Below are 16,976 nucleotides of genomic sequence, written 5' to 3' on the forward strand. Positions count from 1 at the left end.
TGTGGTAAGTGTAAAAGTCAATGTGAGCATGCAGGAGTTCATGCAAGAGCTCCAATTTCCTGTTCTGGTAAATACTCAAAGTACCACATTCCACGTCATTCTCAAGGGTCACCTACCCTCAGGAACAGCTTTAATGGGAGAGGCAATGGGAAGGAGAAATAGTAACAATCTTTTCCACAAAGTAACTCCATTCATGGGTACATGGGATCCAACCCAATATGACTAATTCTCTGCAAATTCCATCCTCAGATAAAACCAGACATGCACCTTTTTTCAAATAATACCTATTTCAGTTGTAATTACATGGTGAGGGTGAAGGAAGAGAAACTTCTGGGCAAATTCTGTCAACCCTAGGTCCTGTGAGGTAAAGGTAAAGTTAGTCCCCTGTGCAAGCACCGAGTCATTACTGACCCATGGGGGGATGTCGCATCAGGACGTTTTCTTGGCAGACTTTTTACGGGGTGGTTTGCCATTGCCTTCCCCTCAGTCATCTACACTTTACCCCCAGGAAACTGGGTACTCATTTTACCGACCTCAGAAGGATGGAAGGCTGGATCAACCTTGAGCCGGCTACCTGAACCCAGCTTCTGCCGGGATCGAACCCAGGTCATGAGCAGAGCTTGGGCTGCAGTACTGCAGTTTACTGCTCTGTGCCACGGGGCTCCATCTAGGTCCTGTAAAGTCCTGTAAATATGGAGATCCAATTGCACACCTGTTAGGACTTCCTTTGTCATTCAACAAAGAAGATCTCTTCATGTGTGCAGAGACTGTAAGTTGGAGCCACCAAAAAGACTGGGGAAATCTCCACATGCAACAGCTGTATGCCAGCATTCGAAAAGGCAACAGTGATTCAGTTTAAAGGACAGCAAACAAGTCCCTCCATATTTAGCAGAGAGTAGGATGAGACACAAATATTATATGATGGGATTTTTAAAATGTAGCTTGGTTCTCTTTTTAGGCAGTGTTGTAGTACCAGTAGCTGGTATCCTATGCCTGCCAGGTATGTGCTCTGAGAAAGAAAATCATTGTATTGTCGAAGGCTTTCACGGCTGGAGAACGATGGTTGTTGTGGGTTTTCTGGGCTGTATTGCCGTGGTCTTGGCATTGTAGTTCCTGACGTTTCGCCAGCAGCTGTGGCTGGCATCTTCAGAGGTGTAGCACCAAAAGACAGAGATCTCTCAGTGTGTGTGAGAGAGAGATGCCAGCCACAGCTGCTGGCGAAACGTCAGGAACTACAATGCCAAGACCACGGCAATACAGCCCGGAAAACCCACAACAACCATCAAAATCATTGTAATTTTGGATCTGGGGGGAGGGATTTACCAGAGTGTTGAGAGTGAATGATATGTGATGGCAACTTCAGGAAATTATAATGAAACCGATCCAGAGAAAAGTTTACCATACTTAAAAGCACAATTAAGGTCTTAACACTTATTAATACTTTGTATCATAAAACAATTAAATTATATGTTACCCAATGTGCATATGGGCATGGGTTAGAATAATATAATAACAGGATTTGAGTTCAATGGCACCTTAGAGACCAACAAGATTTTCAGGGTGTAAGCTTTCAAGAGCTGGCGCTCCCTTTTTCAGACACCTGAAGAATGGAGCTCCAACTCTTGAAAACTTACACCCTGCAAATCTAGTTGGTCTCCGGACTCAAAACCTGCTATTCTATTGCAGGCAAACACAGCTACCCACTTAATAACATAATAGTAATTTATAATAATGTAGTTGTAAAATAACATGATAAGAACAACAATAATAACAATATAATAATTTACAATAATTTAATCATAAAATGATGGGATCTTAATGGGTTTTAAGTTTGTTTATATTTCTAACCTATTGTTCCCAACAGCTTGAAGCAAGCAACAACGCTCCAAAGCAACAAAAAATGTGAAATAAAACACCTACTAAATAACAGAATAATGTTACTACATTGAACTAAAATTGTCCTAAGTCTACTTAACTCCAGCCGTTAAAAATTGGTACAGCAAGAGTAGCTTACAGCATTTCTGGAACATGCACAGGCTCAGACTTTGAAGAATCTCCAGAGGCCAGAACTTCCATGGGTCTAAGATAGTTGCCATAACTGGCTCTCTTACAGGGCCATCCAAAGACCCGTGTGTTGTAGTATGATTATAATTTCTGAGCCGGGAGGAGGGGCTGAGCTTTCACCACGATTGCTAATTTGGAGGTAGTACATTACCAGTTCAGGATTCAAATCCATGTGAAGAATTTATTTCTCCCTTTAATATAAAGTCCCTGAAGTTTCAAGCAGATTGAACAAAGAGGTTCATTTTTACAGACCCCAGAATTAGGTGTCTCTCGGTGCAGGCACAGTTCTTCCTATTGATTCCTACAGAGGAAAGGAAATGACAGTCATGCATCAGACTTGCAGGAGAAGGTGGCCCTCCTGGCCGGCAGCAAAGCTGCTCTGGGCGGGGGCCATGGATTGCATGCCCGGATTGCATGCCTTTCCCGGGCATCCGGGAATATTCCTGGGGGGAGAATAAAAGGGCATAAAAGGCCCGCTCTGCCCCTCAGGCCTCAGTCTTCTTCCTGGCTCAGCCCGCTCACCCTCCCCATTTCAGTGCAGGATTAGCCGGTCACTGTTTACCAGGGCCTGGTAGGAATTTTTTGCCCCTGTCCTTATTGGCAACATGGCCGGGAGTTTTTTCGCCTACCTTGCACTGTAGGGGGTTCATTGTTTAGAGGGTGGAGCTGTAAGTCATTGGTCACTGGCAGGATAGGATGGGATTTGAGCAGGACGATGACCCCCTTGGCGCATTCCCTTAGGGGAATTGGGGGTCTGTCAGGAGCAGCTGGTGGGTTTCATGGCAGCCAGTTGCGAGGGCAGACTGCCCAGTGGGACTCCTGGAGAAGTCCACCCCACGGGCTTCACGGCAGTGGGGAATGGAGCTTTAAAGGTGAACTACTTGCCAGGCCACCGGGTACCAGCCATCCTTTGGAGGGCTCACTCCCGGGGCAGCAGGGGATCGCCCACACTGGTCAAGGCGAGGTCCAATGAGACTCCTGAGCTTGTCCTGCACTGCTAGTTAGATCCCTTGCCAAGTTTATGTTATTTAATAAAGTGGCCCATATTTTTATACCCAAGCACCTTGTCTGCCTCTCATTTTGACTCGGGGGGGCAATGCCAGCTGATCACTGACATGAAAGAACGAAAGAACGAAAGAACGAAAGATCTATTTGCATTCATTTCATACTCCTAACTCTTACAGAGACTCGACTGAGGAAAAAAATTACCTTCCTGCTGCAAACTTCACATTTGCCATCCTTCCTTCATGTTTGGCTCTTTTCACAAAATGTGGAAGAAGGGAGGGAGACTTTTTCCCCATGGGGCAATTGGGAGGAGGGCTGGAGTGGCTGTTTTTCAACCAAAAGTCACCCAAATTGCCGTGCACGTAGCGCTGCCTGTCTAATAATGAACCACCAAGTTTCAAGCAAATTGGACCAAGGTTTCCAATTCTATGGAACCCTGAACAAGGTGCCCCTTGTCATTGTACTTGCAAAGAGAAAAGGACTCTGACCCCACAAAGAAAAGAGAAGGAGTGATCCAGAACTGCAATTTTGCCAGGCCTTGCCTGGGAAATTCAGAAAATCAAAGGAATACAAGACGCCTGCTGCTGCTGATAGTAGCATCCAAACACATAAAGAAACTACACAGGGGTTTGGAAGGGTGGGGAAATAACGCCTAGGAATCCTGGATTTGTGTGACCATTCCGGAAACTCGTGGTAACAACAAGGAACAGTGATTTTCATGTTTATCTTCATCTTGGGAATTCCAAAATATACATCCCTAATCTATGGCATTTGAAGAGATTATTGCAGCATATATATGAGTGCAAGAGAAAAATCTAGATGGTACCTCAGACATTTACCATTTGTGAAATTGTGACCAGCAAAACGTCTTCTAAGTAACCTCAAGAGAATAACTTCAGTTGGGGAAGAAATGTGGGCTATTTTGGATTCCAAATGGGAAATTCTGAGAAAGCTATCCAAGGAAATATCTTAGACTCATTCTAGTGCTATTAGAGACATGAGATCACTGTCCCTACTTCACTGAAGCCATTCAAGGCATTTGAATGCAACGAGAGATCATAGACTTCCTTTTATTTTGCATGTCAGTCTTGTAAGTTTGAGAAGGAAATGAACAAAGTCATTTGGTTGGGTGAACTTTGGAAAAGAATACATACAGCAACGCTAAGGAGAATATACGAGGTAGTGTTGCAAATCAATCAATTTACAACTGTGAATCTCAACCAAATTTGCCATCTTTTATGGAACGGAGATATTTTCACATATATCACATCTAGATTTTGGCAAACCACACTGGATGCTATTTCATCTTATGGTGTGCCTAAAATATTTATGGATGCTTGCCCAATCCCTTCTTCCTTGTAACCATCATTATGAATATATTGTGACACTACCATAGGTCCATATTTCTCATTTGTAGTCCTCTGAAGTAAGGTTCATTTGTAACAAACTGCCACAATACTACCACATCAGTTTAGAAGGATATCTGGACAATGTCCATGAATAAACAAATGACATCTCTGGAACACCACAATGTGGTTGACCACAGCTTTGCCATGAGGTAAATGTTTCTGCTAAAAGGTTTTTTTTTTGTTTGTTCTTGGCAATATGTTAATCAGTGGATTATTGGCTTGTTTATTTTTGTTTCATTTATTTAAATGCATACTCCACCTCGACTGCCCCTAAGGTCCAATAGGATAATGTTATTGTGGCATTTAATGTTCTGATGAATTCATAAACGCAGGTCTGTCACCAACTTGTCGACTGACCACACAAAGCTCAAGGGCAATAAACACTGGGCCCTTCCTTGCTTTACCATTATTATTATTTTTTAAAAGAGTTCTAGCTGTCCCACACACTTTCTAGGTTAGTAAGACCAAAAGTTCAGAACTTTTCTGATAAAGTTGCCCTAAATAATAATAAGGAAAGCAAAAGAACATTTATTCAAGAGGATACTGTTCATCCATAAACTATGCAACACTTTGTGTTACGTTGCTGCTCAAGTTGATTGTCAACAAGTCTCAAAGTGTGGATACTCCCAAGATGATTGTTTAAGTTATTTATAGGAATGAAAATAACATAAACCAAATATATATTTTAAAAGCAGCTTAACTGAGCTGTTTTTATACCAATGAGAGACATTTTGTGTCAGAAAAAAAATCCATTTTTTAAAAAATTACCGGCAATTAATAAACAGAATATTATTTTCACATAGTTAAATATAATGTTTTTCACAATTCAGCATTGTCTTGTAAGATTTTATCGGGGAGAGATCATTCCAAATCCCCTAGTTGAAAGCTTAGCTTCAGTCCAGCGGAATTTATTTGGCCTGGTGCTTATTTGCATTTTTATCATGTTGCTTGAGGTGTAACCAATGCTACCTGTACATTTTTTCAGTAGTCCCATCCTGAAACCAGGGATACATTTACGCAGCCTCAATCCAACCTTTGGTAACAGTACCAATCACCTGTTTGGTTGTAGCGAGAAGAGGAATATCACTACATCCAGACCCCCTATCTCCTTCCTTCCCTCCTCTGAACTCCCTCAGCACTAGAGATGGACACAAACAGGAAAAAAAATGAACATGATGTTCATTGTTCATTGCCATCCATGAACAGAGACTCATGAACAACCAGCCCTGTTCATGAACATGTTCGTGGTTGGCTGTTCGCGGGGGCCAACAGGCTCTCCTCCAGCCATCATCCAAGTCAATATCCCTACTGCACCACTCCCAGAAACCTGACCTGAGCAGACACCAGAAAAGGTACGAATAATAAATAATAGCTTGGCCCCAGAGCCTAGCAGCAGCTCTGGAACCTAAAGGAGTAAATCCCTACTGCACCACTCCCAGAAACCTTACCTGAGCAGGCAGCAGGAAAGGTACCAATAATAAATAATAGCTTGGCCCCAGAGCCTAGCAGCAGCTCTGGAACCTAAAGGAGTAAATCCCTACTGCACCACTCCCAGAAACCTTACCTGAGCAGGCAGCAGGAAAGGTACTAATAATAAATAATAGCTTGGTGCTAGAGCCTGGCAGCAGCCCTGGAACTTAATGGAGTAGATTCCTACCGCACCACTCCCAGAACCCCTACCTGAGTAGGCAGCAGGAAAGGTACCAATAATAAAGAATAGCTTGGCCCAGAGCCTGGCAGCAGCCATGGAACTTGAAGAGGTAGATCCCTATCCTACCACACACAAAGAAAACTCAAGCTCCAATGCACTCTCTCTATCAAAATGCCAACAGCAATTGTCTCTCCTCTCCACTGTCTGCAAAGTCAGAGCTGGGAGCCCCCCTCCCCCCTGGTCTTTGCTCCCTTGTAACAAATTTGGAGCTCCACACTTGTAAGGAAAACCTGCCTATTAAGCTAAATTGGGCTTAGATTGGAGTTTCCAGGGCAACAGCAGGAGTTCAGACAGAGTTCAGACAATCTCTGCCTACGTTGCCAAGGGAATTGATTGCAGGTGCCAGACTGTCTGGCTTGACGAACAACAACGAACGGGACTTGCAACGACCACCTGTTTGTTTAGAATGGGGCCTTATGAACAGCTAGTCTGTGAACAGCAGATTGGGATGTTTGTGGCTTTTCTTTGTTCGTATTGCTTTTCGTGCCCATCTCTACTCAGCAGTGTTAGTGATGAACTGTTCACTGCCCTATATGTACAGTCCAGTGCTCCTGAATGATACCTTCAACCCAGGTTAACATGTGCACAACAGCCCATTGCTTCACATGCCCACTGTCGGGCTAAGGATGCTCACCTTCATTGCAAAGTTACTGACAAACCCAAGACACCCTGCATCATAGGCAGGCTGTCTTGTTTTTTTCCAAGATGGGTAGCCATGTTAGTTTGTCTGTAGCAATCGAAATAGCAAAAGTCCAGTAGCATCTATAAGACTAACGAAAGGTGTGGTAGGGGATGAGCTTTCTGAGCTGTGGCTCATGAAAGCTCATCCCCTACCACAAGTTTTGTCAGTCTTATCGGTGCGACTGGATTCTTGCTCTTTTGTACTGCTACAGACAAACACAGCTACCCATTTTGAAGAAGTGAGCAGTGACTCATGAAAGCTCATACTCTACCACAAATTTTGTTAGTCTTCTAGGTGCTACAGGACTCTTGCTCTTTTCTATGGCTACAGACACAGCTACCCATCTTGAAGAAGTGAGCTGTGACTCATGAAAGCTCATACCCTAGCACAAATGTTAGTCTTATAGGTGCTACTGGACTCTTGCTCTTTTCTTGTGTTTTTCAGTAACTTTAGTCTTGTGCTATTGAGATCTCTGGGGGCTTTGGCATTGGCTTCAAACAGAAGAGAATGGAATTATTCTTTCCCAGGCTTTGTCCTGTGATAGAATCATAGATGGCTTGCCTATGTCTGTCCAAACTGTTCAAATCATATCCCTTGATACATTTTCAAAACTCTCTATTACCCATTGATATAATGATAACAAGGAACAATGTTTTGGCCTATAAATGCTTTACAACATTTTGGAGAAATACACAGGGTCAGTGACATCAGATTGCTATATGAAGTCAAACTCCAGAGTTCTTAGAACAATGGACCCCTGTGATTAATTAAAGAAAAAGAGGAGAAAAATGGCAAGTAATGAAGTTCTACTGAAAAAAACTAGAGCAAATGTAAACTAAGATTTCTTATGGAATAACATAATAATAGCATTCGATTAATATACCACCCTTCAGGTCAACTTAACATCTACTCAGATTGGTTTACAAAGTATGCTATTATTATCCCAACAATCACCCTATGAGGTAGGTGGGGTTGAGAGAGCTCTGAGAGAGCTGTGACTGACCCACGGTCACTCAGCTGGCTTCAAGTGGAGGAGTGGGGAATCAAACCTGGGCCATTTCCAGACGACTTACCTGCCTCCGGAACGTTGCGCCATCTTGCGGGGAAAACGCAAGATATCGCGTTTTCTCTCGCGAGTTTTGTGCAACGTCACGCGACGTCGCGCAAAACTTGTGCGAGAAAACGCGATATTTCGTGTTTTCCCCGCAAGATGGCGCAACGTTCCGGAGGCAGGTAAGCCGTCTGGAAACGGCCCTGGTTCTCCAGATTAGAGTCCTGCTGCTCTTAACCACTACACCAAACTGGAATATGAAGAAAACTGTGATTCCATCTTCTCTAAAAAGTGAGCTTTGTTTTTTCAGACAGTAGCACTATCCAGCCAATTTTTGCACATCCAAGCCCCATTTTTTTAAAATTCTGCTTAATTTCTATTGATCGCATGGGGGCACTTTTTTGATGTAATAATCTGCCAATGTAATTCTATGCATTGAATTCAATGGGTTTTTAGGCTGGAGTAACTCTGTATAGGATTGCACTGCTACAACTGGAGCATTAGAGAAGCTTCACGTTTACAATTAATGTAACATTAATTCCCAGGCACTCATTTTGGCTCTTTCCTCTCTATATGGTGCTTCATAGTCTGCTCTTACCTATAAAGGACCAGTCAGCCATTGTGCAGGAAAGATTAATGCCAACAGAAACAACAAAAAAACCTCTTCTTTACCTGGGCTATCAAATCTGATCAAGAGGTGAACGATATTCCAATAATAAGTGACTCGGAGAGGAAATCCCAATTTATATGACTCACCATTTTCGATCAAATATTAACTTTGGCTAGTGAACCTTTCTTTTTGTATCACTTTCCCAGATCTGAGAGGATTTATACAATGTCTGAAAGCAAAAGAGCTAGACTGTATTGGACTGAAGCCTTTGGATATTTGGATAGCTTTCCTTGTGAACAATGTTTTGTCTATTTATTGTTTCTGAGTATATATTTTTTCCTTGCCCTGTGATGCGGTATCAAATTCTCTACCATTGAAAAAAATTAGATTGGATGCTGGCATGAAACACAATGGCAGGTAACCAAGCATGCTCTACTTTGCCGGGCTAAAAATAATGCAAAAGCTGAGCGTCTGGCAGCTTGGAAACCTAATTAAACCTCATATCCTTTCCATGAGTCTTTGGGCTCTATTGGTAGGCACCAGAATTCACCTTTCATCTGAATGAGGTTTTCTGTATTCCCTTAAAGCTCCGGCGAGAGGTTAATAGAATGGTGGCAGGCAACAAATACATGAGGTAAAAAGCAACAAGAGGCAAGAAATGGGCCTTAAGAAGCCATTGAAAAATGAGGTCCAAACAAGTATTTTCAGAACGAAGGGCCAACTGCCAGAGAGGAATAATAATAAAAAGTCAGAGCAGTAACAGAATCTGGATTAAGTAAAGCATACGTTTCCAGAGGCTTGGCTCCGCAGGAAATTTCTCACCTACAGCTGCAGTCCCAAGTGCCACCCTATACTGAGAAACAGGGGACCCTTGGAACAGCATGAGCGGAAGATTAGAGGTCTTGGCGGGGGGGATCAATGAAAAGTAGTCCGTAGCTCCTTCCTCTACAAATGAAGGTGCTAGAGACTTGCTTTTTTTATAGAAGTGAAAGCTGAGAGTTCAGAGAACCTGGTATACATATTGCTATGTTGCTATATCAATATAATACTATTTAATCACTGGTTTTTAAAAAAAAATAAAAAGCAACCCATGGCAGGGGAGGAAATGGCTGCTGCGACAGGCCCCCAGCCCCTCCTTCCATTTTCCAGCTGAAAGCGGGTCACCTGCCTCTGACACTGGAAGAGAGAAGCTTCCAGTGGGGCAATGCTGCCATGCTAAGCCCAGGGGAAGTCTGGTCCTCTCTTTTTTAAAGTATAAAGGGGCATGGGTAGATTCCAGGACTACCTGACCATCAACCGTTAATTCATTTCTCTCTTCCCTTAGTTGCCAGGTGTTTTCGAGGCTAGGTTCTGTGTTTCCAGCCATACTCCTACATCCCCTGAAACCTCAAAACGCTTTCAAAATTGCAGATGAATTTTCATTACTGCCAATATTTCAGGAGAGTTCTAAGTCATTTCACCTGACCCCAAACTTACCTGGAACAGGTAATTTCTGTCAGGCTATGGATGACAGGCTATGGCAGACAGACCCCTGTACCATTACAGCAAGAATCCAGGCTCTTGGTTAAAAGGTTTTATTCAGGAATCAGATCACTTCCACAGATATGTCCATAGGATTAATCAGAAGCAAGGTACGCAACTAAGCAGTGAAAACAGGTTGACAGGAATGGCAACCTGTGGGAAAACCATTCTTCTTAAAGAACACAATTACTCCTTTTCCCCGTCCCATAAGTAAAACATAACTTTTGGCGTGAACCCGTCCTAAGAACTTCTCACATATTTTAACTATCAAGTCTAGACACTGTGGGCCAAGCTACACATGACGAATGACACTTGAACAGCAAGTGGATTGAGTGGAGGGCAAGTGAACAGGGCGAAATACACTTGCTGTTCAAGTGTCATTCGTCATGTGTAGCTTGGCCCTGAGAAAGCAGGAGATTAAAGTTGAAACACAGTAATTCATGGGAGCGAGCAGTGTACAAGGTCAGAAGCACCGAGAGCTCCCAGAGCCGTTAGATAAGACATCTGCAGCTTCAGTAAGCCTGTGAAAGCAAAGCAGTTATGTCATTGGCAATATGACATCAAGCTACAGCATTAAACACTGGTTCAGAATAACAGGTCAGCATAGAACAATGGCATGGATGAAGCACAGACGTGACAATTTCAGGTTTATTTTAGTTCGAGTACATCTGAATGCATGCCCCTACTCATGCTGACAAAATTTTAATAGGTCAAAATAAAGACAGTGGTATGTGTTCAAAAGTAAGGATTGTCCCTGTTAAATTAGATAATTTGACGGTACATATCTTCGTGAAATTTTGTTTTACCTTCTGCCAGGTATTACTCTACTGATTTTGTTGCCACTGGACATAATTGTGCTTTCGTTGTGACCTGTTTTGCTTTCCCCATGGATTGCCTTTCTCCATTCCCTCACAAAAAGGGACTCTACGCAATCTATTTTTCACCTGGTTCACATTTCTGAATTGTTTTTGTTAGCTTTTTCTTGCACAGTTGTGTAAATGAATGAAACCTTGCTGGCCACAATATTGTGACAATGTTCCATTATGGGTTTTCTCCCCCCAATCTGGAGGATTATATTTTAAAATGAGGGGGGGAAATCATAGCTATTCCTTCCACACACCCCTGAGGGGAAGCAGTGAAAGAAGAGAATGTCCATAAAGCCTGGAAGCAACCTTTTGTGGCGGGGGATAGCCCAGCAAAGTATAAACACAGAGGTTGCTTCTAATTCAGTAGTGGTTAAAGGCATAGATGGTTAGATACAAATATGGTACAAGGCCTGGAAACCAACATTACACATATTTGAATTGTGGTACAGTGCAGCATAAATAAACTCTTAGTCTTTCCCCCTCGAAGACTGATGCTTCCAGATTACTAAAATAAACTCTCACAAAGATAAGAAATACCAATTCTGGAACAGAACTTTACTAAACAGTTCCAGTAGCTTACATGCCTTGTAAACAAGATACCAATGATTAAACTCAAGTTTTACATCTAATGGTTTCACAACCATTCGTTCTACTTTGCTGATCTCTTTGTTAGTCTCTTGGTGATTTGTAAACTGGTGTGGCGTAGCTACGTTTCCTGGGCATTTCATGTAATCTTTTCTAGTTTCCTGTTTTAAGCAATGTCTGACAACTTTAGTTATTTGGAATCTACACTGACAGCAGCTATCATTCTATGGCTGATTCTGCACACATTGGATAATGCACTTTCAATGCACTTTATCAGTCGTTTGAGGTGGATTTTTTGTTCCGCACACAAAAAAATCCATTCCAAATGATCTACAAAGAGGATTGGAAGTGCATTATCTAATGTGTGTGGAATCATTCTATGTTGAGTGATCTGGATTTAGCCGTCAGGGCGCCTCTAGATGATACATCCTCCATGAGCTCATGCAAGTGTCGCCTGACTTTAATTTGAATGTGTAGCTGCAGGTTCACTCGTCTGCTTGTTCTGCAGCACTGCATTTGTCTCCCCCATCCACTTGATGCTCCAGATGTAAGGCTGTACTTCGCTGTGTCACTCAGAGCCAAGCTACATGTGACGAATGACACTTGCCTGGCAAGTGAACAGACTCGCGTGTATTCCTCCCTGTTCACTTGCCATTCACTTGCACAGGGAGGAATACACACAAGTCTGTTCACTTGCCAGGCAAGTGTAATTCGTCACATGTAGCTTGGCTCTCAGACAATGATACATTCGTTGGTATAGAGCATCCATTTTTAAAAAAAATGCTATTCAGATCACAATAGCATCAGCCTGAGGGCCAAGCTAGAAGTGCTGAATTACACTTGAATGGCAAGTGAACAGACACAAGTATATTCCTCCCTATTCACTTGCACTCCACTTGCCCAAGTGGAAGGCAAGTGGAGTGCAAGTGAATGAGTGGAGGGCAACTGGAGTGCAACTGAACAAGGAGGAATACACGTGAGTCTGTTCACTTGCCGTTCAAGTGTCATTCACCACTTATAGCTTGGCCCTCATGTGTATTCCTCCCTGTTCACTTGCGCTCCACTTGTGCTCTACTCGATTGATTGGATCACTATGTAATTCATCACTTCTAGCTTGGCTCTGAGACAGTTGACAGATTGAACTTGTAAAAGAGCCAAAAAGGAGAGGAGAGAAGTGGGGCAGGGGCATCTGGGTAGGGGAGGAAAGAGGAAATGTGGGGGGGGGGTATCTGCCCCACATTCCCAGCAAAAGGAGAAAAAAAGCATCCTTCCAAAATATTGCCAATGCCTCTTTCTGAGATTGAGAGAGATCTATCTTTGCAAAGGAGATGGGGAAAGATTTAGATGCAATAGGGATAGAGGGAGTGGGAACTGCAAGACCAAGCAAGGCACTTTGAAATAATTTCTTTACAACCATTTTGCTTTGGGGTTTTTTCTCCCTTCTTTAAAAAAAATCCCCTTCTTCCACACCTACCCTGCCCCCAAAATGTAATCTTTAAACAGAGAACCCTGGATTGTGAAAATGTTTTTAGTTACTGTTTCAAACAAAAACTTGAATAGAGAGATTAAAAAAGGAAATAACAGAGCATTTGAATGGATTGATGTGCACAACAGTAAAGGAGAAGGGAGAGAGAGGCTAATGGGATGCAATCTTTAAAAAAAGGAGGAGGACTGGCACTCAAACCCATGGAAGTTCATTGATTGGTATGATACAAGTGTGACTGCAGGAGCAAGTGAACATCTTACCAGAGAGTAAAAAGGTAAAGGTAGTCCCATGTGCAAGCACCGAGTCATTACTGACCCATGGGGGGACGTCACATCACGATGTTTTCTTGATCTCAGAAGGATGGAAGGCTGAGTCAACCTTGAGCCGGCTATCTGAACCCAGCTTCCTCCAGGATCGAACTCAGGTCGTGAGCAGAGCTTGGGCTGCAGTACTGCAGCTTACCACTCTGCGCCACGGGGCTCAGAGAGTAAGCACGTGGAATTCTATTCACTTGCATTAACTCTCAGAGGGTGTATCCTCTAGAGATGCCCTCAGAAGCCAATTGGTCTGAAGATCTGCAATGGCATGCAACAATGTAAATTGGGATGTAGGGCTGAGGGTCATTAAAGTAAAATCAGTCACTACTTCCATCTCTCTACCAGCCATTTCTCCATCCTTTCAGCACCTTCTGCAGTATGTTACTGTTTTACTATGGAAAATATTACAAATTCATTTATTCATTTATTTACTTAAACAGTTTATATGCCTGCCGTTCTCCTGAGTATCTCCGAACCCAAGGTGGGTAAAAATAGTATAAAAGCAATTTGAGAAAACAAATATTAAAACGTTAGTGTGAACAACTGCACTTGAAAGCAAGTTTCCTAACTGCAGCAATCAGAGAGCTGGGAGGGGAAAAGTTAACTCTTGCTTGGAATGGAGAGCTAGCCTGACAGGTTGCTCTTTTCTTTCTGATTGGTCAGTTAACCCACCTGAAGGGCTGGCAGTTGATTTCTTACAGGATTGTTCAGAGAAAGTTTGCAAGTGAGTCTGATGGGGAAGGTCAGACAGGTTTCCCTCTGGAGTGAGAGAAGTGGAAATGTTTGCCTTAACTGTAACATCACTGTCCTGAAGAAGGATTCTATTGAAGAATTCTTAGTATAAGTGTCAGCAGAAGCTGAAGCCCACTTGACAGACACCATAGATCTGGGAATATGTTTTGGCAAGAGTGATTGGGTAGTAAGCTAGACTCTCTTTCAAGCCAAAAGAAGAAGGGCTATATCTTCTTGGAAGAAGAAGATTAATTCCTGCCCAGTTTCTAAAGGGGGGGTTGGCTCTGAGGAGGACCCTGAATCTGTTGTGAAGGGAAAAGTTTTAAACTAACTTCAGGAAACCTGAGTTGTCATAGGAAACTCTATGAAGAAACGTTGCTCTAACTAAAGTATTAAGAAAAACACCTCTCACTGCTTCAAGGAAAGTATTTTGCTTCAAGGAAAGTATTTTGCCTCTTACTCAAAGTGTATTCTGTACTATCAACAAAATTTTACCTCAGCATTTTCATTCCCTGACTACTCTTATTCTATCCCTGCTTGTACAATAAAGTTTCTGCTTATTTAGAACATTATTCAGCCATTTCATACACAGAAGAAGATGGCTCCTGCTTCCCCCCTCCCCCCCCAACAAATTTCTAGGCTGGGCTAAAAGCCAAAAATATATCTGACTGTCAGGGTGAAACAAATAGACAAGCCATACTACTTGGGGCTGCTCAGCAAAAGCAGGCAAACTGAATTTTGGTGGGAAAATCTGTCTCATGGTGGGGAAGTGAAAGGGAGGCCTGTCAACTGCACTTGAAAGCAGGTTTCCTAAGTGCATCAATCAGAGAGCTGGGAAGGAAAGAGTTAACTCTTGCTTGGACTGGAGAGCTTGAGTGACAGGCTACTCCCTCCTCTCCGATTGCTGCACTTAGGAAACCAACTTTCAAGTTCAGTTCTTCACAGTTAGATATAAAAACATTAAAAACCAATGTAAAAACACCTTAAGTTCCCATTAGCAAGATATTCCCAGACTCAAGCTGCCCCAAAAACTCTCCAGAAGAACTCTGTTCTGCATTCTTGCTGGAAAACTAGGAGAGTAGGAAAGGTTTGGAATGCTTAGGGATCCACCATCCATGGCACCAAAGTCCTGCATACCAATATGATTCCACCTCCATGCTGGGCCCTTGAATTCCAGGTAGGCTTGCCATTCCCCCCATCGGGGACAGGGGAGTCCCCACTCTCACCTGCCTGGCCCCACTCACCTGGCCGGTGAGGAGGAAAAGGCATGGGAATGAGGAAAAGTGCATGCATGTGATCTTGAGCCCTCCCCCCGGCATTGCACGGTGATGGAGGAATCACTGTGCGCCTGAAACCAAACTCTGTGAAAACCGCTCCTTTGGAGGCATTTTTTTAAACTGAGCTCCACTTCAGCATGCACGGCAATTTCTCCATTTTCCAGTGCAATGGAGGAGTCGCAGTGTGCACTGAAGCAGAGCTTCAACACGCACTGTGATTCCTCCATTGCACTGGAAAATGATGTCATTTTCTGGTGCAATGGGGAGGTGCGGGGGCGTGCGCACACTATACCCACTATCCATGGGAGGTAGGTACCCTGCTGTCCCCCAGCCCCCTGCACCCCTGCTTTACCCTCTGGGTCCCTTGGCAGCTCTAATTCTGATCTCCCTGATAACAGGCATCCATACATACACCCCAATTCACAGTGCACTGTTTAAATGAACCCTTCGCTCGACCTAAAAGAAATACTAGCTCCAAATTTATATCAGGACCCATTTTAAACTCATTAGCTGATATTAGGAGGATTAGATCATTTTGGACAGATAAGTACTGAACAGCCAGGCAACCACTCAGAGTGTAAAAGTTGAAGCATTTAACACAAACAGCAGGGATTTAACTAAGCTGTTTTTTTAAAAAAGCCTAATTGCTTTATTGCAGGAAGTCAATTAATGTAAGAGATGGGATGATGGATTGTGAGCTATCATTTTGTTATTTCCTTGAGAACCTCGGGGTATTAATGTTCAAAAAGTCTCTTTTGCTCTTTCATCACAATGTAAAATTTGCCACAACCATTCTGCAAGTTGCAATGTGTATGTTTGATTCCCCTTTCCTTGCTCCTTGCAACTTCCTTTAAGTTCCTTCAGCGCAGAAAAAGTTTACATTTTGGCCTCTTAAAATGCTTTCACTCTGATGTTAACAGCAATATAACACTCTTCCTGAAAGAGGAGGGCGAGAAAGTAGAAGGGAGGTGTTGGGTAGACGGCTTGGCCTAGAAGATAGCTATTTTGTTTCTTCTTCCTTCTCCTCTTCCTCCTCCTTAAAAAAAAATGAGCTGAGACATGGATATTTTTATTTGCCTAGTAGGCCTCAATTATGAACTGACAAACTGCCTAAAGATCCATTACTGTTTTCTAAATTATAATAGGGGGGAAGAAAGAGAAAAATAAGAAAACACTATGTTCTAGTTTAGGTGAAAAAGTTAATCCAAACGGCTGACCAGACAACCTGTGGCACTGCGTACAGGGTGGAAGCAAATCAAGTTATTTTTATATATGTTACGTTTTGTAATTATTCTTCTGTGCCAGCCTCCAGGAACAGTTAGAAGCTCTCTGCCAAACCCCAGTCCTGCTCAGTCTGCTGAACCTTCATCCTCTTAGAGAAACATTGGATGCAGCCACACTCCTGATCACATAAGCAGCCAGCCTCTCCAGCCTTCTCTCTAACAGCTGTTCATAGCCATGGATTAATGCCCAGTACTTGAGAACTGATGAACTGGATAACCAGATGTGTGTGGGTGGAATTCCTCTTTGGCCTTACCCATGCCATTTAATCAATGCCTAGACTAACCAAATTGTAAAAGAAAAGAGAGTATAACTTAACCACACTGCTTGAGCTAGGATAGTTCACCTCTTTCAGCAGGGCTGGATGATATGCTAAGGC

This window comes from Eublepharis macularius, chromosome 4 (genome assembly GCF_028583425.1).
Source record: "Eublepharis macularius isolate TG4126 chromosome 4, MPM_Emac_v1.0, whole genome shotgun sequence".
NCBI lineage: Eukaryota > Metazoa > Chordata > Lepidosauria > Squamata > Eublepharidae > Eublepharis > Eublepharis macularius.